Here is a 23,242-nt window from a genome sequence, read left to right as displayed (position 1 = left end):
CATCGTCCCCTGCCTGTGGACCCCGCTGAAGTTGTGTTTAGTGCAGTGAAACAGTACGGTGGTCTCTGAACGCATCACTGCGAGCTTTGAGCCAAAGCACCAGCGACGCCCGGAGCCAGAACTGCCATCTGCACAGCCATATGAAGGTCTGCGAAGAGGGAGCTTCCACATGGAGGTCCTGGAGCTGCGACAAGCAGAAGCCAAAAGTACACCTTAAAAATAGACCACAGGGTTTTATATTGGCTTAACGACAAGCGCTGAGGGATATGTTCTCCGACACCAAATGATGTAATGAGCATGTAGAAAGAGATACGTGGGAAACAGTATATATGTTGTGTTTTGTGTGTATTTATACCAAGGTACATTTGTGTCACTAAAACAATGTAAGATGGATATGTTTAAAAAAGTGGTACCTACTTTTCTCATTACGTTTTTTTTTTTTTGGCCCAAGGCTTTATTAGACAAGACTGTTCTGCGTGAAATGGGGATGAGAGAAGGGAAGTCATGCAGCAAACTGTCTGAGCCGGATTTGATGCTGTGGCCGGCTGAATATGGAGCCTGGCATGTGTACTGCCGCCTTAAAGGACAAATATTATGCATTATTTGTATTGTTATTAACCTTTAAACATGCTCTTGACTACCTTTAGTTTGGCGTCCCATGTTTTAAAAAAAAAAAGAAATAATTGCTATTACACACAGTTTGAGATAAACACAGATTCATGACTAACACATTTCAATCGGGCCTCTCACTTCCAGGTCTCAGCACGCAGTTGTACTACTCGTGATTAGACAGGAAAAATTCACAGAATGAGTCTGGCGATGATTTATGGATGTAAAAACAGCAGAGAAGCATCTCAGAGTCACGTCACAAGATTTTCAAGGATTTTCTAACCAAGATTCTTTAAACTAGCGGGAATGAGAAAGTACAATATTGTCACATAAACATCCAGATTAAAAAAGGACTTTGCATGTAGTTTCGCCAGTTAACTGAATAATATTACATCCCCAGTGCAATTCTCACAAAGGCTGTTGATTTAATTTTTGTATTGTTCAGGTCACGTCACGAGAAAACGTCAGTTATTGAGGAGATTGAGAACGAGTGTTTTTGATGCTCGGAGGGGAGACGATTTTCAAACCAGGATTCATTAAACTAGCAGGAAGTAAGCTAAATACTACTCCAGGTTCTTAGCAAGAATTTTGCAAAACATGTCCTTAAAACACTCGACCTCACGGCAGCGTTGGAGCACCTCTTTTTCAGACTGTGAAAAATGAAGAAGGCATTCAAACCTTTCTAACTCATTCCTCGCTCTCACAAATCCTTTGGCACATCACTATGAATATGTTTTTCTGTCGACTAGCACGGCTTTAGAACTGCTTTTTTTCCCCAGACACAAAAGTGAAGCAGCTCTCATCCCAAAGTTTGAACAGATAATATTTTTAGCTATTAGAAGAAGCAGAATGTGGAGATCAGATGTTTTTCACAAAGTTCTGCTTTTACAATACACTTTCTGGGGTGGAAACAGCGTGAAAAGTGGTGAACCCCATATTTAATGACCATTCTGACCAAAGCATTCAGGAATAAAATCCAGGATCTTGTTGTGAGCTACATGTGTAACTGCATGTGCTGATTTGCCTCTTTGCCCTTTATTATTAGTATTGCTCATGACATTAACCCAACTTGTTGAGAAATGCATTATTTGGTATATTGGGTTCATTTGGTGCAAAACTATCTTCAAGCTAAACTTCAGAATTCCCTCTGAAGCTGAACAAAAGGCTTCACACTCTGGATTAGAACTGCTTTTCACGGAGCGCTTGGTGTTCTATAGGAGCGTATGAGACGGCGAGGGTGCCTGTCCCGGTGGGAGCTATAAGGGGAACGCTGATGGGGGTCAGGAGCAGGACGAGGCATAAACACAGGCATCAGTGAAGAAAACACATATCTAAACTAACAGTGGACAGGCTAATCTAGCACACGCTACTGGAAGATTAATGAGAATGATAAGCAATAGAACATGGGCTACCTTATCTGGTGAAGCGTGGATACGGGTGAACAGAACAAAGAATATTAAAGGGTAATGTAAGTGGTAATGCACAATCTGTGAAATGACTTTTTTCAGCCCGGGTAAAGTTGTTAAATTGTCAAAAACTATACCTTGAGTTGTGTTTTGTGCTTCATGTTTAAGCCATGTTTATCTCTCTTTGAGCTAAAAAGAGTGTCAATATTCTGTCTCTTCTTGTCTTCTTGTCTTCATGTAACTCCATTGCCTGGAATGTTCCGCAGTATAGCATTGATCATGTTCCGTCTAACGTTTTCATAGCTCAACAATTGGCTTGAAAAACATTTATCCAACAAGTATTCTTACTCCACAGATCTGACGCCGCCTGCCTCTCCCGCCACCTGAAAGTTGACATCAAATTTGAATGTAATGATTGTTGTTATGATGAACTGTTTGAATGAGAAAGTACGATATTATCACATAAACATCCAGATTAAAATGGACTGTGCATGTATTTTTGCCAATTAACTGAATAATCTTACATCCCCAGTGCAAATCTCACAAAAACTGTTGGTATTTTTTTTTTTTTTTTTATCCAAGTACCAACTGTGGCTAAGTCCATGTTTAAAATGTGTGTTTTTTTTTTTTTTTTTTTACAATTATCAAGTATTTTCTCATATTGTACCAGTGTGCAGATGGTTATGTAACAATGATTCGCTTGGACACGCTTGGACACGCACGGAAGAACATGGGTAAGATCATGGGAATAAGGCTTGACTAATTAAATTGTGTGTTGTGTTTATAAACAGATCTTCTTTTAAATTATTTTTTTCATTTAATCATTATCATCATCATTTTTTAACAATACGTTATAAAAAAAAAAAATACAAATAATAACAATTTTGGAAAGGAAATATATGGCCAACTAAAACACATTGAAATACTAGTGTTTTTCTGTTTGTTGTTTCCCCTTTTGACAGTTTTTTTCTTTTTCTTTTTAATGTTTAGATTTAGTTTTTGATTGAGTTTTTGTGTGTGAATGTGAGGTGGAGGGTGGGGTATATTTTTATTTTTGTTTGTTTATGACTGTTTTGTTATGTTCATTTTTTTTAAAGATTTTTATCGTCATAAATCAATCAATCAATCAACAGATCTTAATCACAGTCCAGGCATCTGACCACTGATCTTGGGTAACATATGAGACAGTTGACTCTGGTGGTCTCAGGTTTAAATAAAAGACAGGAAAAGACACAATCTCCCCTCGCTTTGTTTGAGCGACTCTTGCTTCCGGTTCATTAGCAGTCCAAATGCAGCAGTCGACTTGTGAAGTGTTATTTAGGCACTCTATAATCAAGACGCCATGGCTTTTAGAAGGAAATGGACAAGTTAAAGTGTTTGTATTAAACTGTTGCACTTTGAGAGCATGAGCGGAGCATAGAAATGGACTGCAATTCTGTGCCAAGGCTAGTTTAGCATGTTTTATCTCATTTAATTCAATTTAAATGGTGTTAGATTTTATTCCTTTACTACTTAAATAAGAAGAAACTATTTTTTTTCTTTTTGCATAATAATTTGGCAAAGATTTTATGTCTTTTTATGTATTCAGTGCGCGATGAGTTAACTGCTACCTTGAAGGATAGATCACAAATTTCCCTGTGATTTTTAACTGTTTTTAACTGTTCACTTCTCATTAAATTATATTTAGAGTGATTCAGGCATGTTTGGGTAACTTTAATATATACTTTATTCTATACTATATTTCTACACGGCTTTTATTTCCGTAACACTCTGACACATGTACGATCCAGCAGTGTCGCGCAGCCATTTTGACACAAATGAATCTTAAAAATGCATTGTTCGCAAACCATGAACTTTACAGGGAGACAGCACTTAGTTGTGATGACATTTACAGTACCGCAAAGGGACAATCAGATTAAGTGGACTCGTTTGATTTCATTATTAAGTAATATTAGCTCAATGATGGAGTTTAAAATATGAAATAAGGCCGCGTGGCTGTCAGAGATTATAACGATTGAAGACTTAATAGGTCTTGACACCACTTGAAGCAACAACCGTAAGCTTTGGTCTGGTCCTTTCTGCTTTCAATCCAACCAATTTAAGTTATTCTAGACTCCCAAACGTCGACATACATTTCAGTCTCGAGATGTTTTCACTGAATCAAACTGCGCATGTACCTGCAGTTTCCCTCAGTACTAGTCGACCCCGGCGCAGATGGGTTTCCATCACGGACTCCCTGCTGCTTGCCCACTGAACACAGAACATTACTCTGCTTTTATCACCGCGCCGCTCCCTCGCGCGCCGCCCCGGCCTCCGCTCTATCCGTCCATCTCTGTCTGGATTTCAAATTGCCTGGGTTATCTCTCTCACGCCGCAGTTGTAAATGGTATTCATCAAGCTGCTCCCGTGAGACCGACTAAAACGCCCCCCAAGCGCTCATCGAGAAATCCCTGACAATAACCACAACATCGCGCGGCCACGTTGGACGAAACAAATGGAGGCAAAAGCAGACGACTAATTATTTTAAATTGTTGAGGTGAAATGTGTTGTTGCAATGTCAATAAAACATGCTAGACGAAATAGAAATTAATCAGGGGTTTCAGCTACCGGTTATAGGCAACATTTTGAGGACTTTTACCATTCAAAAAATAGGACATTTAGTTTTAGTGTACCCGTACTTTTTTTCATAGTTTTGGCCGGGGTGCAACTTATACTTTTTTTCTTCTCTATAATGCATTTTTTTGGCTGGTGCGACTTATAGTCCGGTAAATACGGTATTAGTCGTTATGGCAAAGGTCCTAATTTTTCATCAAAAAATAGTTGTAAACGCATCATATCAGGGGGCATGGTCTTAAAAAGTAAAGTTATAAGGTTATAAGGTGATATTTCTGCACTTTTGTGAATCATTTTACAGACATGTCACATTTGTCTGATAATAAAACCTCAATAAACCTTAACAAATACGTTCAAAGACATGTTTTAACACACATTAGTTGGATTGACATAATATTGCGTTAAGGGGATACTCAAAAAATGTATCATCATATAAATATCCCAAGAAAAAATCCAAAACGCAACAAATAACTATATTTTTTCTCCGTGGAAAGTTCATCCTTCACCCACTCGACACTAGGAAACCCTATGTGACATATAAGCAGCACTTGTCGGAGGTTGTCGTAACGTTTGCGCCGCTCCATATGTTTCATTTGTTTACTCGGCGATTACAGGAGGCCTCACCAGTGGGTCGTGTTCGTCGCCGCGCCGCCCCCCTCTCCTTCATCTCCAGCGGAGCAGGGAGCACAGCCACGGGGGTAAGTAAGCTCCACAGGAAATTAGGACCGAGACGAGATAAGATAGTGCGCTCATCCGATGCAGCGCCTTGGCAACAGTACCGAGGTGCCAGCCGGGTGAATCTGAAAAGAACTCAACAATGTGTAAAAGGACGAGGAGTGCGCGAGCCAAAGGCGGCGTTGCTTCAAGAGGCTGTAGGTGTGTGTAAGTTCAAGAACGCGGTGCCATCGGATAAAACATATTTTCAGTGGTTTACGCACTTTGACTGTTGTTCATAGTCGATGGGCGGTAAAGTGCACAGACCAATGGAGGACAACAAAAAAATCAAATAACATAGAATTGGCGATAAAAAAACAACAACTATTTTCCAGACTATCGCATACATCGTTTTGGCGACTTATACTCCGGAGCCACTTATATGAGATATTATTCGTTATTTTCACACTGGCAACTGCATTTCACATGTTGATTATTTTCACACTGACCACCACAAGAGGGCGCACTAGGCTCTAAGCGACGCAGAAGAAGAATTAGCGCTTCCTCTACCTCCAGAGTTTGTGGAGTTGTTTAGAAGTGACACAGAGGAAGAAGAATTCAATGGATTTAGTGATTTGGGGTAATACTGATGCTTTGGTAAACTTGTTAGCATGTTCTTTATGCTATAGTTATCTGAATAACTGTCAATATGTTACGTTAACATACCAGACACTTACCACAGTTCTGTCTGTGCGTCATGTAGCTGAAGGCGTTAGCGTTAGCATACGTGCACCAATTCACCATGTTCTTTCATCTGTTATTATTTTAAATTGCAGTTCAAGATGAAATTTCTGTTTTTGGTCTTGGATTTTATCAACAAAACTTCCCCCAAAATGCAACTTATACTCGAGTGCGACTTATATATGTTTTTTCTTCTCTATTATGCATTTTTTTTGGATGCTACAACTTATACTCCGGAAAATACGGTATGTGTGGATTTTTATCGGCTACTGGAGAAACTACCGAAGAGTGGCATTTGTGGAGAAGAGAGATCGATGGCCTAAATATCACCATCATTCACCTAAACATCACAATACTCAGAGTCAAGACAGTAGAGGGCAGCACTGAGTCTCATTATGTTCAAGTATAAATGACCGCTTTCAATTATTGTATTCATTTATAGCATTTATAAGAAATGACTAGCGGTTTATTCAATTTGTCATTCAACATGATGTGCCCTGTGTTACCAAAGTTTCAATACTTTCACTGATTCAGCATCAATATGGATTAATTCAATACTTTCACTGAGAATATTTCTGCATCAATACCAGAAAGTGTGTATAGTAGCTGTGTCTTATTTTATGGCTCAAAACTGAGAAAGTGATAGTTTTAATTTTGTGAAATTCCAAAGTAAAAAAAAAAATCGCCATAAATTCAGATATATCTTGAAATACTGTATTGTGACATGTGACTCGTCATATGTATCGTTTCACCAGATCAAAGGCAATGCACACCCCTAATTAGCACCAAATATTATCCTCCCCGTCATTACTACAAACGTGTCATGTCAAACGCATCCTTCATATTTCTAAAGACTTTCTAATGTCCTGTCCTCTCTTCAACAGCGCCCCCATGTGTTGACTCTACTGATTATGTAACGTTTCATGGATATAATATGAGTTTGTGTGGTCTATTGACAACTCTGCAGCTATAGTTGCAATAAAAGGTGATTGTGGGATGCAATTTATTTTTGGGGTTCATGATCACACGTGTCAACGAATCAATGAGAGTAAAGTTGCCAAAAATTGTACACCAAAATCTAAAAAGTTATGAGAAAAAAACTAATCATTGTAGCAAAGGTAAGGTGCAGGAAATACAAATGTTCAAATAATGAATTATTATCAGCAAAGGGTTTTTAAAGCTCACATTTGGAAGGGAAACCTTAACTTTCACTAAAGTCAGACAGAATACAACATTGTGACTTTCGACTACCCAACTCTGCAATTATTCGTTTGTTTGTGCAGTTGTGTATGATTTGATTGATGAATTATTGCCGTTTCCTTTCACTTCCTCGCGCGGCAACTCAAACATGTCTGACCGACGTTTTGCCCAGCTAACGCCATCATCGAGCTGCGTCGTTGACAGTCCGGTCCCAACGTTCATCTTCTGAATCACAGCCAGAAACACGCCTGACAGGCCGATCTATCACTCACCGCTTTATGGGCTTCCACATCATATCCAGATAAAGTGTTATTAAAACAGCCAAAGCCGCAAAACTTATGAAACTTCAACCCAATATCAGTCACTCCTTATCTCTCTGACACTTATGAAAAAGACGCTGCATGAGGGAAACACCCGAGAACTCTGAAGCGTGAGGACAAGGACGAGGAAGTAACATGCACGCCGAACGGTTTAAACATTACAATAACAGTCCGAGGTCCACTGCGGTACACATGCCAGGCTCTCTTCGGCCTTTGCGTCATGAGATCAAGTTCTGGGTCGGGCTGAATGTCTTCCCCACTCTTCACTCAAGTACATTACGCGTAAAACTGTCCCATCTAAAAAGGCTGGGTTTTTAAGATCTGGAAACCCAAAGCGATGCCTAGTAAGGGGGTAAAGTGACATAAAAATGCAGTTTTATTAAATATTTAACCACCTTAACACACAAAATGTATTTGTACAACTACAATAACATGACATATTACGTTTGCAATCCCCTAAAATTCTAGGGCTAAAGAAATTCTTTGTTGACTAAAGACATGCACTGTTAATAGATCATTGGTTTAATAAAAAAAAAAAAAAGAGCATGGAAAAAGCTCCCTGGTTATTGTATTATTTATTACTCCAATATAAGGGTTAGAAAATGTATGTACGCATAAGTGAACTTAAATTTGTACATCCATGTATGTATAAATAGTTTTCTTTCCTCTCATTATTTAATTTTCTTCCCTAAACCTTTAAATAGGTCATTTTGTGTTATGTAATTTTTGTTGCTGTGTGTTTCTAAAGCAATAAATAGTAAAAAAGAAAAAAAAAAGGAAAAAGCTCCCTGGATCTCAGTCACAAGACTTCAAGTATTAATACAGAAAACAAAGTATTAGGAAACTTTATTTGTGTATAAAATGGTAGATTAAAATGACTAATCACTCCCAAACCTCCATGCCGCCATCCTTTTGCTGTTGCCCCTTTTAAATCCTTAATAAATAAACCCAGCCCTATCAAATTCAAATATATCCTAAATCTCCAGTGCAACGAGCCACAAAAACGTGGAACATTTTCATGCAAAGACCGGCTTGTTATGGAGCCTGCCTGAAACGAAATGTTGCCAATCACGGCCAATTGACAAGCCAATTTCCATGTCTGCCTCCTTATCACCTTCCCCTCAGATCTAGCATCGCTCGGTAAATAACGCCTCCCCGTAAATGTCATGATTTGTTTACCTTAAAACCGCCGTCTTTGTTGTGGGTGCTTGTTTGTCCATCACCACAGCATGAAAAGACCACGCGGGCACCGACCGGGGCTGAATAAAGCCGTCATGCTGCTCGTGCGTAGGTCAGCAGAGAGTTTGCTAAAGTCTACTTATGCCAGGAGCAAAACTAATATATGACTCACTTTCAGCAGGTTTGGTCTGGTGTTCCTATACGCCTGATATTGGAATATAAAAAGTTGATTGTTCAAAATCAAATCAAATCAATTTATTTTTGTAAGGCCCAAAATCACAACAACAGTTGCCTCTGAGGGCCACAGGGAGAAATGAATCAACAATGGTGGCGACGGAGTCAGACAATGTCTGTGGTGGCGAGGGACGATGTCCCAGGGTCCTCTGTCCTTAGACTCTCCTTCTCGGCCAGGAAAAACTACAAAAAAAACCTCTTTGGGAAAAAAGCGTAGAAACCTGGAGGAGTTCCAGTGAAGGAGAGATCCGACTCTCACAGACGGACAGACGGACACGAGGGAGACTGGCGCTGGACCCACTCTTCAGGCAGATGAGGGACGGACTGAGTCGAACTGGACCCACTCTTCAGGCAGATGAGGGACCGACTGAGGCGAACTGGACCCACTCTTCAGATGAGGGACCGACTGAGGCGAACTGGACCCACTCTTCAGGCAGATGAGGGACCGTCGGGGGCGAGCTGGACCGGGACCGTCCACACAGGGCAGGGACCACTTCACCAGGAGAGGGGCATCTGGGTCCACAGGTCCTCAGGAGTGAGAGAAAGAAAAAGAAGGCGGTGAACAGTTTGCAAGTGGAATCAAAAAAATAAATATTGTTTGATAGCATAAGTAGTCAGAAGAAGAAGAGGATAGTGCTCAAGCTGTCATACTTCCCCCAGCATAGTTACTCCTAGGGCAGCGTAGCTAAAGCTGTGGGTTTATGTTTCTGTTCCTAACTAGTCTGACCATAAGCGATTTCGAAGAGGAACGTTTTAAGCCTGGACTTAAATGAAGAGACTGTGTCAGCATATTTAACATGGGAGGAAGCTGATTCCATAACACAGGAGCTTGGGAGCTAAACGCTCTACCTCCTACAGTACTTTTAGAGACTCTTGGCACCACCAGGAGGCCAGCATTCTGAGAGCGAAGAGCTCTGTTTGGATGATATGGTTCTATAGCATCTTTGAGGTAGGATGGGGCCATGTCATTTATGGCTTTGTAGGTCAAGAGTAGAATTTTAAATTTGATTCTAAACTGGACGGGGAGCCAGTGAAGAGACTTCAGCACTGGCGTAATGTGCTCTCTTCTTTTTGTTCCTGTTAGTAATCTTGCTGCTGCATTTTGAACCAGTTGAAAGCTTTTTATGGAGCTTTTAGGACACGCTGCAAGCAGGGAGTTACAGTAGTCTAATCTAGTCGTTACAAATGCATGGATAAGTTTTTCGGCATCACTTTTAGGCAGGATTCTTCTGATTTTGGCGATGTTGCGCAAATGGAAATAGGCTGTTTTACAAGCTTGATTTATATGAGCTTTAAATGAGAGCTCCTGGTCAAATAAGACTCCAAGGTTTCTTACAGTAGAACTGGAGGCTACACTAACATTGTCCAGTGTGACTATCTGCTCAGATAGAGCATCTCGTAGATGCTTAGGGCCAAGCACAATGACCTCGGTTTTTTCAGGGTTAAGAAGCAGGTAGTTTAGTGTCATCCAGGTTTTTATCTCCTTCACACAAGCACTAAGTCTGTCTACTTGATCGCTCTGATCAGGTTTCATTGATAAATACAGCTGATTGTCGTCTGCATAGCAGTGGAAGTTAATGCCATGCTTTCTGATAATGTTGCCTAATGGCAGCATATAAAGAGTAAACAGAATTGGACCGAGTACCGAACCCTGTGGCACACCGTAAATTACTTTAGAGCTTGGTGAGGAGCTCTGGTTTACATTAACAAATTGGAACCTATCAGATAGATAGGATTTAAACCAGCTGAGGGCTGTTCCTCCAACACCTACATCACATTCTAACCTCTGCAGTAGAATGTTGTGGTCAATGGTGTCAAACGCTGCGCTGAGGTCCAACAGAACCAGGATTGAGACCAGTCCATCGTCAGCGGCTAATAACAAATCATTTGTGACTTTAACTAGTGCAGTTTCAGTGCTGTGGTGGGCTCTGAACCCTGACTGGAAAACTTCAAATAAGTTATTGTCCTGCAGGTGGCGACAAAGCTGTTTTACTACAACTTTTTCAAGGATTTTAGAGACGAAGGAAAGATTTGAAATAGGTCTGTAGTTTACCAATAGGTCGGGATCTAGATTAGGCTTTTTCAGAAGAGGTTTAATGACTGCATGTTTGAAGGACTGTGGAACATAGCCACTTTCGAGTGAAGTATTTATTATATTAAGAATAGGGTCTATAATTAGGGGAAGAATGTCTTTGAGGAGTCTGCTTGGAATGGGGTCTAGGACACAAGTGGAGCTTTTAGAGGACATAATGGCTGAAGTTGTCTCTGCTTGATCAACAGCTGTGAACCTTTCTAAGTTTACAGGTGGATTTATATGGGACGTTAGATTTACAGCTTGGGCTAGTTCAGGGCTAATAGCGGGGGTAATTTCATCTAATTAATCTCTGATTGTTTTTATTTTATTGTTAAAAAATAGGAGGAAATCATCAGAGCTAAGTGTAGCTGGGATTGAGGGCTCTACTGCACTGTGACAGTTTGTTAGCCTAGCTACAGTGCTGAAAAGGAATTTAGTGCTACTTTTGTTGACTTCTATTAGATTTGAATAATATCTGGCTTGGGCCTTACGCAGAGCCTGCTTATAGGACAGCAGGCAACTTTTCCATGCTTTTAGGGATTCTTCTGTGTGAGAGCGACGAAATAATCCCTCTAACTTTCTAACTCTTTGTTTATGTGAACGCAGTTCTTGGTTGTACCATGGGGAGGCGCGCTTTGGCCTAATGACCTGTTTTAACGGCGCTACAACGTCAAGAGCAGACTTCAGAGAATTCATGGTCAAGTCGACACATTGATCACTTAAACTGGGACTAAAACTGTTCTCAGCAGGATCACATGACATGTCACTGAATATTGGCTCTATTATTTCTTTGAATTTTGAGATAGATTTTTCAGATATTGTCCTTTTCATTATCACTTTATTTTGTGGAACTGGATGATCTTTAAGAATAAACTGAAAGGTAATTAGGAAATGATCTGACAATATAGGGTTTTGAGGGAGGACAATGAGGTCACTAATCTCTGTTCCATACGTTAGGACAAGATCCAGAGTGTTCTTATGAGTGTGAGTCGCTTTATTTACATTCTGAGTGAAACCAATGCTGTCTAACAAGGCGCTGAAGGCATTACTGAGAGTGTCATCACTCATGTTCACGTGGATATTAAAGTCTCCAGCTATAACTATTTTATCCCAGGCTAACACTAAGTTTGATATAAAGTCAGAAAACTCTGTTATAAACTCTGAGTAGGGACCAGGAGGTCGGTAGATAACTATGAACAAAACTCCTTTTTGGTTTTTCATATTTGGACATGTGATCGACAGCATAAGGCTTTCAAATGAGTGAAATGCATTGTTAGTTTTAGGGCTCATGAGTAGGCTTGAGTGTGAGATCACTGCCACACCACCACCTCGGCCTGTGCTCCTGGCAGTCTGAAAGTTAACATGGGTGGGTGGGGTGGACTCATTTAGTCTGACGTAGTCGTCTTGTTGAAGCCACGTTTCAGTTAGAGCTAGAAGATCTATGTTATAGTCACTAATTAATTCATTAACTAAGAGCGATTTGGAGGAAATTGCTCTAATGTTTAGCAGTCCACATTTTACGTGTTTATTCATTTGTATATTTGTGTCATTTGTGATTGTTATTTTCCTTAAGTTATTTGGTCTGACGCCTGAAATATTTTTTCTGAGATGTGACTTTTTGGCATTATTTGTACGAGGGACACGAGGGACACACACAGTCTCTATCTGTCTTGAATCTGAACACTTCACATGTGACAGAACGGGCGAGAGTTCAGCGACAGAGGAGCGTCTTAAACTGCTGCTCTGCGCCCGGGGCTCATCCCTAGATGGTCACTTAACACGACTAAGACTATCGGTCATATTCCAAACTAATAGGATGGATGCCATCCCTGCGTATGAGCCCAGGCTTTCCCCAAAACACACTCCAGTTATAAATAAAGACAACGTTGTTTTGAGGGCACCATCTGGATAACCAGTTGTTGAATGCTGAGAGACGGCTGTACAATTCAGCATTGATCCGATTGGGCAGGGGACCAGAAAATATTACAGTTTCTGACATCGACTTCGCTAGGTCACACACCGCGGCTACTTGAACTTTGAGCACCTCTGATTGTCTCCGCCGGGCGTCGTTACCCCCTGCGTGAATCACGACTCGCCGGAAACGGGTCCTACTCTGCTTTAAGATCCTAAGGTTTCCTTCGATGTCACCCATTCTGGCCCCCGGGTAACACCTAACGCTAGCAGCTGGCAGCTTCACGTCTCTAACAATAGAACTCCCTATTACAAGAGTTTCTCTAGTGTGTTCAGCGGGCGTGTGATCGCTGAGGGGAGAAAACCTATTATAGACGTGATGCTCACGGTGCTCTAAGGTTCGGCGTTTAGCGCCTTGTCCCCTCCGAACTGTCACAAATTGGTCCCTATTCTGTTCCTGGTCTAGTCCCGGCTGCACGGGAGACGCTGAGGGGCTGAGCTCGGCCTTACTGCTACTGCTAATGCTAATGCTACGCCCTGCAGCGCGGTCCGGTAGCCCTCGCGCTAAAACCGAACTATAACTGGACTTAAGCTCCTCTAAACAGCGGATCCGCGCTTCTAACTCCGTAACCCTGGCCTCCAAAACTACCACTACACTGCACTTCACGCACCTATCATCAGTGAAGGAGCCAGGGTTCTGACTCGACATATGACAGCTCAAACAGGTAAAGGTAGATCCAGCCATGACGCTAGCGGCTAGGCTACGCTAGGCTAGTTTAGGCAGGCTGGACTATATATTGTTATATATCGATTTTTGCTCCAATTGCAGCTGTGGTACCCAACGTTATTCTTTTCATCCCCTAGATATTGAAAACACATTGTGAATATTATGTCAAAATCACTGTGTGCTGTCTGCATCTGAAAACATAACAACAAAACATTTTAACAGAATAATAATTAATAAATAGTCTAATATGTTGCTTAATTGCTCTGCTCACTTTACCATCTGATAAAGCTGTGAATACAACTGGTTTGGCAATGGTTTGTGTGAGCGAATAGATGTAAAAAAAAAAAAAAAACCTTTCACATAGAAAAAGTTTCAATGGTGGTCATCTGGGCAATGTTTGAAAAATCAAGACTTCCATCCAAATTGGGGTCCAAAAAATGCTCGTGAAGCGGCTCTAGACTGTGTGAGATGAGCTCAGAGCGCAGTAGATGCAACGATCACGAACACTTGGAACGGGACTCTGCAGTTTGTAGGCCTAATCACTAATCACTCATTCATTTTATGGTCTGAATTCTGTCGGTGTTGGGCAATGATTCTCAAATTGTGGGCCAGAGCAAAAGACTGTAGCCTTAGAGAAAAGGGTTTTGATACACTGGGGGAAGAACAGAATTGAAGACACATAATGTATCAAACTCACTAGTTTGTCAAGTCTGGGATATTTGAAATGTAATTGGTACCGAACGGCATTTACTTTATTGTTATGCCATAATGGTAGAATTAGCGCCAGCGTTGAGACACAAACAAGTCCCTTTATAAACAACTTTGGGGATGTATTCAGATGCTTTGCAAAGTCAGAGACAAGTCGCCGTTCACTGCCCGATCTTGTAGTATTTATTCATTCACATTAGAGAAATCCCCACAGAGATGAATGAGACAGGAAGTACTCGCAATCACACTTTAAAAATAGCCAACTGATACTTTGTGCGCAAAGCCAATTACAGCCAAATAAAATACCCCCTCCCCACCAAAAAAAAGATAAATAATATCAAACAATAACATAGTAGCAGTATGAAAACAAGCAAAGCACCAGATTAGCATTTGATTGCCTTGTTTTCCCACTTGACCAAGGTGAGAGCCGTGAACAACATTTCTTCTCCCTTTCTTAAGAGTGTTTGTGACTTTGAGATGAAGATGCACGGCCTTTTGTGTTGATGCATAAAAAGAAAAAGAAAAACAGGACAAAAGGGAAACAGAACCAAGAAGGAATGAGGTTTCTATCCCGCACGTGTTTGTGTGAAAAACTGCAAAGGATTTTTAGACGACGTGACAATCTGTTTACTTTAAGATACCGGTTCAACATGAGGACAAAATGCCCACGCAAGAACAGAACAATGTAGTTTATTCAACACAGTGTAGTGAAGAAGGTTGAAATGAGCGTTACAGGTGAGACGAAACAGCCATTGCACAAAATACTTTATCAACACAGAAGGCATTCAAATTCTGCCTCTTTACCACAATAAAATAACAAAAACTGTATTCAATGATAATGTACTGATATCGTGACATTCTTTACTACTATAAATATGGCTTTGGAGGTTTTATATATTAGCCATCCAACCCATTTAACCCATCCAACCCATTCAACCCATCTAATTAATCCAACCCATCCAATCCATCTAAACCATCTAACCCATCCAACCAATCCAGCCCATCCAACCAATCCAACCCATCTAACCAATCCAACCCATCAAACCATCTAACCCATCCAACCAATCCAGCCCATCCAACCAATCCAACCAATCTAACCAATCCAACCCATCAAACCAATCCAACCCATCTAACCAATCCAACCCATCTAACCAATCCAACCAATCCAGCCCATCCAACCAATCCAACCCATCTAACCAATCCAACCCATCAAACCAATCCAACCCATCTAACCAATCCAACCCATCTAACCAATCCAAACCATCTAACCAATCCAAACCATCTAACCAATCCAAACCATCTAACCAATCCAACCCATCCAGTCTATCCAACCCATTCAACCCATTTAATCCATCTAACCCATCCAATCCATACAACCCATACAACCAATCTACCCATCTAATCCATCTAATCCATTTAACCCATCTAACCCATCCAACCCATCTAATCCATCCATCTCTGCCCCCACACAACAGCAGCCGTCACCTGGCCTGATCTTCACCATTAGCACACTTCATTCATCGACTTAATGCTTGTCCGTCACAGGGTTAAGTACGGTCGATTCTCCCAGTAGCACTTTTCCGGTTGTAGAAACTGACTTGAAACTGTTTTGACACCGAACAGCAGACCGAGAGCAGTGCTGGAGTGGTTTTTAAAGTCGAGGCAGTCTGCTCCATTTGAGGCTCACTGATTTGCACTTCCTGTTAAAGCCCAAGTGTCTCATGTCTTCCACTTTTTCTCAAAACGCTTGCGTGAAACAGCGGGTTATGAGTTCTAGATGATAGTCAATCTGTGAATAGACTAGATCGATATCCATGACTGTCAGTTTCCTCCCACATGAAGGACAAACACTCTCTACTAAGCTAAACTCCCATACCAGTTAATGATGCTGAATAGACTAATTAGGCTCACCAATCAATTCATCACATGTTCTATATCATGATTAATATTCTATGTTGTTAAATGACTATTTCTAACTAACACCTAATCATTAGAAACATGAACAGAGTCTTAGCTCCAAACAAAGATAGTTTTTAAGTCAGTTTGTTCTCTTCTCTTCTGCACATGCTCAGATAGGACACAACCTAAAAACATCCTTGATTCCCACAGGTTTATTCAGCGTGGCTTGAGCATAGATCCATGTGTTTGAGGCTCAGAGCATGTGCAGACCTCTAAAAGAAGCACTGGTTCTAAAAGCTAGAGAGCGAAGCATGAACGAGCCTCTGAACACGGCCACAGACTGAGCCGCTGTGGTAGAAGAACAGAGCTTCCTGCAGTACAGCCCAGCGGCCTCTAGAGGCCACTAAAAACACAGTAACTTCAGCTAAGCATCAGCAGCAGAAGTGAGGGGTAAACAGGCTTATTTGAATATATTTCGGACCTATTTAAATAAAGTTAATGGTAATTTTAGATTTAATTGTTCAATCACCGCTTGTCTTGATTGCCCTGACCACACGCCACTGCCAGTTAGGCTAGTATCTAACACAAAAAAGTACAGAACCATCACATTCTTCTGTTTATTTTAAAGATTACACTGAAAGTTTGTTAAATTAAAGTTTGATTTACAGCCTTTTAAATAGATCTTATTATAGTCGATAGACATATATTTGCTTAACTCTCCAAAACATTATATAATATATCAGAACACAGGACTCGTCTCATATGTTCCTCTGGGTTTAGTTGACGTTAAAGACACGAAGAAAACCCATAACCGACCCGAGTGTAGCTCTAGACCAGGTGTCATTCTTAATTAGCGCCGAAACCTCAAAGAGCCACTGGGCAGAAAGACAGCGTGATAAATGCTTGTGACAGGTGATTTTTCCTCCGAGTGCCCGGGCGCCGAGGGAGAGCATCTGTTCTCATCATCTGTAAATTAATCTATTTTTGCACATGTGTTTTTACATGTGTAGAGATGAAAGTAGGGCCGTCGCTGTCAATGGAAAAGGTAAGTGCACGTGACACAAATTATAATCATTTCCTGTGTCTGTCGAAAGGCGCAATATTTCCTCTGGGGACGAAATTATACACTGACGACACACTATAAATGCAAAAATAACATTAGTGCGGATGTATGTGCACGATAACAGATAATAATGGAGGGAAAGGGTGATAAGATTCTCTGTATATATGTATACTCATGTTTGAGATGGTTGTATGCATGCACTGACTGGGAAGATTATTGTTTTGGCGTTTATGTAAAAGGCAGTTCAAATAGTATAATGAAATATATGATTATCGAAGGTGGGACGAGACACAGTTTCCGCAAGACGAGATGAGAAACAAGACTGGATTCACGAGATTTTGGAACTACAGATTCTCAAGAGGTTTAACTCGCCAGTTTTAACCCTGTTCCGCCCAATCCGATGTAAAGTAGCGGGAAACAAATCTCACAAGATCATTTTCCTCAGGTGTCCATGATCATGAAGCAAATGTATTTTGTGAAACGTTGCGGCACGAGATCGAAAACTGCCACAACAGAAGCATCGTGTACGTATGATACTTGAGAGAAAGGATCTCTCAGTCTGGGCTTCACCTTTTCCCGCTGCGTCTCAGGTCGAACTCAAACAGAGCAATCGGGTTCGTCTATTTCATTGACCCACGGGGAAAAAAAGAGATCGATGGTCGTTTATCATTTCAAACCGAATCAAACTTGTAGTAAACAATGTTGTGCACTTTCCTCAATCATTTGGCAGAAATCCACTATGTTTTTCAGTCATCTGTGTTACTCTTTTTTCCCCCTTTAATTCTATCGCTTAAGCATCCATACGTATTTTGATATGGGCAGATCATACATGTCCCTGATTGGCTCCTGTCCTCCACCTCTCAATCACTTCCATCTGAACTCAGGGAGATGAAGCCGGTGTCCAGACTACATCTTTGTAAAGTATTGTAAAAGCATGTATTCTTGGGAGGCCAGGCAAAAGCTACTTGGTAGTTCTATCACGCAAAACATTATTTAAAAGGATATTTGCACAAAAAAATATTTGGTTTCTCGTGATGGTAAATAAACGTCTCCTGCCTCAGATATCCAGAGTCTCCGGTCTTTCTTTACAACTCCAGGACTCCTCAGGGCATCACTTATTTTCCCATTACTGATCGCGGATGGTTTTCGGCCAATTTGATTAACTGATTGATTGAGTGATTAAAAAGAAAAAGAAAAAAAAGAACCACATTTTTCCTCATATTTATCCATCAAACACTGTTAGAACACGTGCAATACTTGACTGACTTAATCATGTGCAATACCGTCATATTCATGTGCAATACTGACTTAACCATGTGCAATACCGTCATATTCATGTGCAATACTGACTTAACCATGTGCAATATCGTCATATTTATGTGCAATACTGACTTAACCATGTGCAATATTGTCATATTCATGTGCAATACTGACTTAACCATGTGCAATACCGTCATATTCATGTGCAATACTGACTTAACCATGTGCAATATCGTCATATTCATGTGCAATACTGACTTAACCATGTGCAATATCGTCATATTCATGTGCAATACTGACTTAACCATGTGCAATACCGTCATATTCATGTGCAATACTGACTTAACCATGTGCAATACCGTCATATTCATGTGCAATTAATGTCATACTCACAAGCAATTAATGCCATATTCATGTGCATACAACTGATGTAAATAAGAGTGTTTACTTACCATTAGTATTATTATTTAGTCTTATGCTAGCTATTTTTACTTTACTTTATCTTATTATTATTTACTTTATTTTATTATTATTATGTTTTATTTGTATCTTTGTATTTTTTTTATTTTTTTCCTCCATTCCCTATTAAGATATGAGGAGTTTTGTTAATAAGAGTCTTTTGTTTCGTTTATAAGAGTTCTTCTATTAAGAGTGTTTTTTTGAAACTTCCTATAAGTTATCTGTCCTTCCCTCTGTATCCACTGCGTTGTAACATGGAAATTTCCCCATGTGTGGACAATAAAGGATTATCTTATCTTATCTTATCATGATTTTCAATAATGTAAAATTTCTTCCCCCACTTTTCAAACAACATACTACATTAACTGACGGGGCATTGGCTGTGGACCCCTCGATTAAAAAGACCTGTGTTGATCATTGACAATTAGAGACGACTGTTGATCTCAAGTCAAATTAATTGCATAACTCTATTGTCAAGAGTCTCCACAGGGGCCTCTTAGCTCTCAGACTGAGGTGCACTTAGGCAAAACGGACAGCATCGACTTCAAATAGTCCGGAACAAGACCAGACGCTGGCCCCGCTGACCTCCGGCTCGCTCCCCACACAGCGAGCGCCGATCGACACCGCAAGAAGTGACAGAGCGGCATTTAGATTTTAACATTAAACACGTCCTGCCGCCATCACCGTGGCAGCCGCGCACTTGGGAAAGTCACTGTCTAATACTGAGTGCCATCTAACATCCAGCGGCTTTTATTTACAGCAGTGTTCAGCGTTAACACCGGCTATTAGTGTCGTTTATGTCGTCGGGACAAAACAACAGGATGGGACCGGTTGGAGACAAACATATTTATTGTTGTAAATATATATGATAGTTTTACACCAATCAAGTAGCAGTGTGTGGAGAAAAGTGTGAAAACCAGTTGAAAATGACAAGAAGTAGAAACACAAGAAGTTACAAGAAGTAGATTTTTGACCATTTAAACATTAATTCAACAAAAAACAGGTGTCCATTTTTTTTTTAATCAAATTGAAAAAAATTGGCATTAGATGTTTTTGTCCGGTGTACAGCATGGTGTTTCGGTCATTCCAACAGTCATCATTTACAACCAGGTAAACTAATAAAGCTAGAAAACTCGCTAAACTGGGAAAAAATTTGCACAAAAAAAAGTGCACCATTTTAATTATATTTATCTTAATTGCATTTTAGTGAAATGAGTAATCCAACCTTAGGCATAGGCACTAAGAGAAATTATTAGAAGTATTTCACTTAAATTTGAGAACATTTTTTTAACTGTTTTAGCATTAAATGTAGTGATATTGATAACAAAGTAAGTAATTTTTAGTCAACAGTAGCAATGCAAGTCAATTTGACATATTTTTGGTTTGACATTTTACTCAAGTACAGTTCTTTTTCACCACTGAATCTCTGATGCCAGAACATAACTACGGTCAAAATACTAAGTACGCCATAATAAAAAGGTGGTGTCAATATTCAAACACGCAGGCACAATTGTGGACCAAATCGCCAATAAAAATGGATTTCATTTCAAAAACAGTTTCCCTCACATAGAGACATAACGGCTCTGAAACTACAACAATTCTAAAACAATTACTTAATTTGGGTTTACGTAATTTCATCAAAGATCATTTCTCGGATTGCCAAAGGTCACCAACGAACAGAAAAGTAGCAGCATCGTGTGTTTCGTTTCTCATTGTGCCGGCGACAGGCTTCACGCAAACATGAGAAAACATATCGAAATGTACGTTCAGAGACAAAATGACACCTGCTTTCAAACAATAATATCTGATTTGTTGTATACAGAGATCGAACGAGGTGATTTAGAACCCCAACAAACCTCTCTCAACACATTTGAACAAAAATATTCAAAAAGCGAGTCGGCATTCAAGCCAAATCCTTCAAAAAAAAACTACAAGCGTGACATTTGAGAACCCGCAAATCACCAGCGCATTAGTAAAACTGCCACATTAGAGCCGTTTTCATTTCACTTGATTTAGCTGCAAGGGATTAGACTCATTTTGTTCTGGCACTTACGTAATTGTATTTCTTTTTTTTTTATCAGAAACCCACAGGCCAGATTTTTACATGAGGCAAATATTCGTCCATCTTCGTGTCCGGTCCGTGCGTTCCGAGTGTCTATCGCTCGGCAGGGCGTCCGGCTCAGCGTCCGGCTCGTCACCGTCGCGTCCTGCAGCTCCCACGGTGCCACTGAAAACTGTCGGCCCACATTACCAAGCAGAACATCTTCTCAGTGTGAAGCCGCAGCGCTGGCTCTCTGCTCGGATAGTGCTTACAAGTACTTGTTAGAGATGGATTTATGGCCTCACGGTCCTGGTGAAATTCGTCTTTAAGTAGCAGCTTAAGGAGTGTATCGTAGCTGGATGAAATTGCCAGTGAAATGGTTCGTTTTGAAGGGCCTGAACCCCAAAACCATTATCACGTGTTTTGGGATTGTCCTGTTGCTCAGAGGTTTTGGATCGAGATCAATAAAGCTTTACAGACAATATGTGACACCTCCATTCCGCTGGATTTGGGCCTCAGGACTCCTGCCATGGACACAATTGGCAGATTATATCTCTGGAACATCCTCCTGGCGGATGCAAAAAAGGCCCTCACAAAAAAATGGATGACACAAAATGCACCGACGGTTAAAGATTGGACAGAAATGATACTGGACATTAGAAAAATGAAAAGAATCACATTCGGACTAAATTTGAAAATGGGCAAATATGACATTCTGTGGGTAAAATCGGGGGGATCCGTTTTAGTTTCTATTGTTTATTAGATGTCTTTTAATTAATATCCGTTGTTCTCTCTTTGGTCTTGTTTTGTTTATTGTTTATGTTTTATTTTATTTTTTATTTTTCTTAAATCTTGATTTAAAAAATGTTAATAAAGGGCCTGTACCGGATTTTCTGCATGTTATAAAGTAAAGTCTGTTTTGCCACAGCGCAGATGTATTGTAAGAGCATGTACTCAGGTGAAGATGAGACCACAGCGCTTTCTCTGCATCTAATTACCGGTAGTGTTTTTGATTCTCCGCGAAGCAGGAAGTGCACTGTTGCCATGCTAATATTTGTTAGCTTTACTTAGCTCAGAGAGTGGTGAAAAGTGCTCATAAACTCATCGCGGTGAATGTTTAGGAAGCTGGGAACGCATTATGTAAGTGAGCGACACATGCGGACTGCTGCCTTTCACGTTTTCAGACAGTAAAACTCAAGTACTGCGTCTTTAAGTCTGCACAAAAGGTCAAAGGTTGAGAGTTTTGATCATTGCACGAAACCCAGCTACACTTTTTGGCTGTTCCCAAGATTTTCTTAAAACAGGCCCAAACATCTTCCCGATTATGGCTTTCTCATCTGGAAGAAGAAGACAAAAACAAAGGTTGTTCTTGATCCAGCATTTAGATAGCGTCATATTGTGATAATATCTCTTCTAACACAACTGCAATAAAGATGTCTCTTTCGGAGCCCAAAGGTGGAATGAGAACATAAGGAATTGATACAAAGTCACTACAGACGCCGACAAAGAAGACACACCGAACGCACACCGAACGCACACCTCTGAGACGGGGAGGGAAAACTCGGCAACAACCAGACAAAGACGGCATCCAGTCCCTACACAAAAGCTATTAGACCGCAACGTCTCAAGGCCATTTAACTGTGATGGTATTGAACAATGCCTTACGCTTGCTTTTTGCTTTACAGTTTCCTTTCGGCGATAAAAACATGCTAATTGAATAAATGCAACATAGATGAGCTTTACGGTCAAACATTCAACAAAAGCAAGCGTCATCTCTAGGAAAGCACCTTTGTATAATAAGAGCAGTAGCAGTAGTTGGCGTAGGTGTAGTAAGTAAAGTATTGTTAACGGCGGTAATAGCCATCGAAGTACTAATCTTACATACTCAATACTCTTGCATAGTGCATGTAGTAGTATCAGTATTTAGAAGTGAATTGTAGTGGGTGATAGACGTAGTAATAGTAAAGGTGACCGAGGTACAAACGGTGATATTATACCAAGACAGCGATAATAAGTTACATAATAATAATAGCTAAAGAGTAAACTGTATTGTATGTTTGTTTTATTTCTTCCACCTCCGTTGAAAAGTACTGCATTGTTTTATTTATTTATGTTGTATTACCATTCTTTTCGGACTTTAAGCC

The sequence above is a fragment of the Eucyclogobius newberryi genome, unplaced genomic scaffold (genome assembly GCF_026437365.1).
Source record: "Eucyclogobius newberryi isolate DKJ021-1_F unplaced genomic scaffold, fEucNew1.0.hap1 SCAF_13, whole genome shotgun sequence".
Lineage (NCBI taxonomy): Eukaryota > Metazoa > Chordata > Actinopteri > Gobiiformes > Gobiidae > Eucyclogobius > Eucyclogobius newberryi.
Note: the sequence above shows the minus strand (reverse complement) of the source record.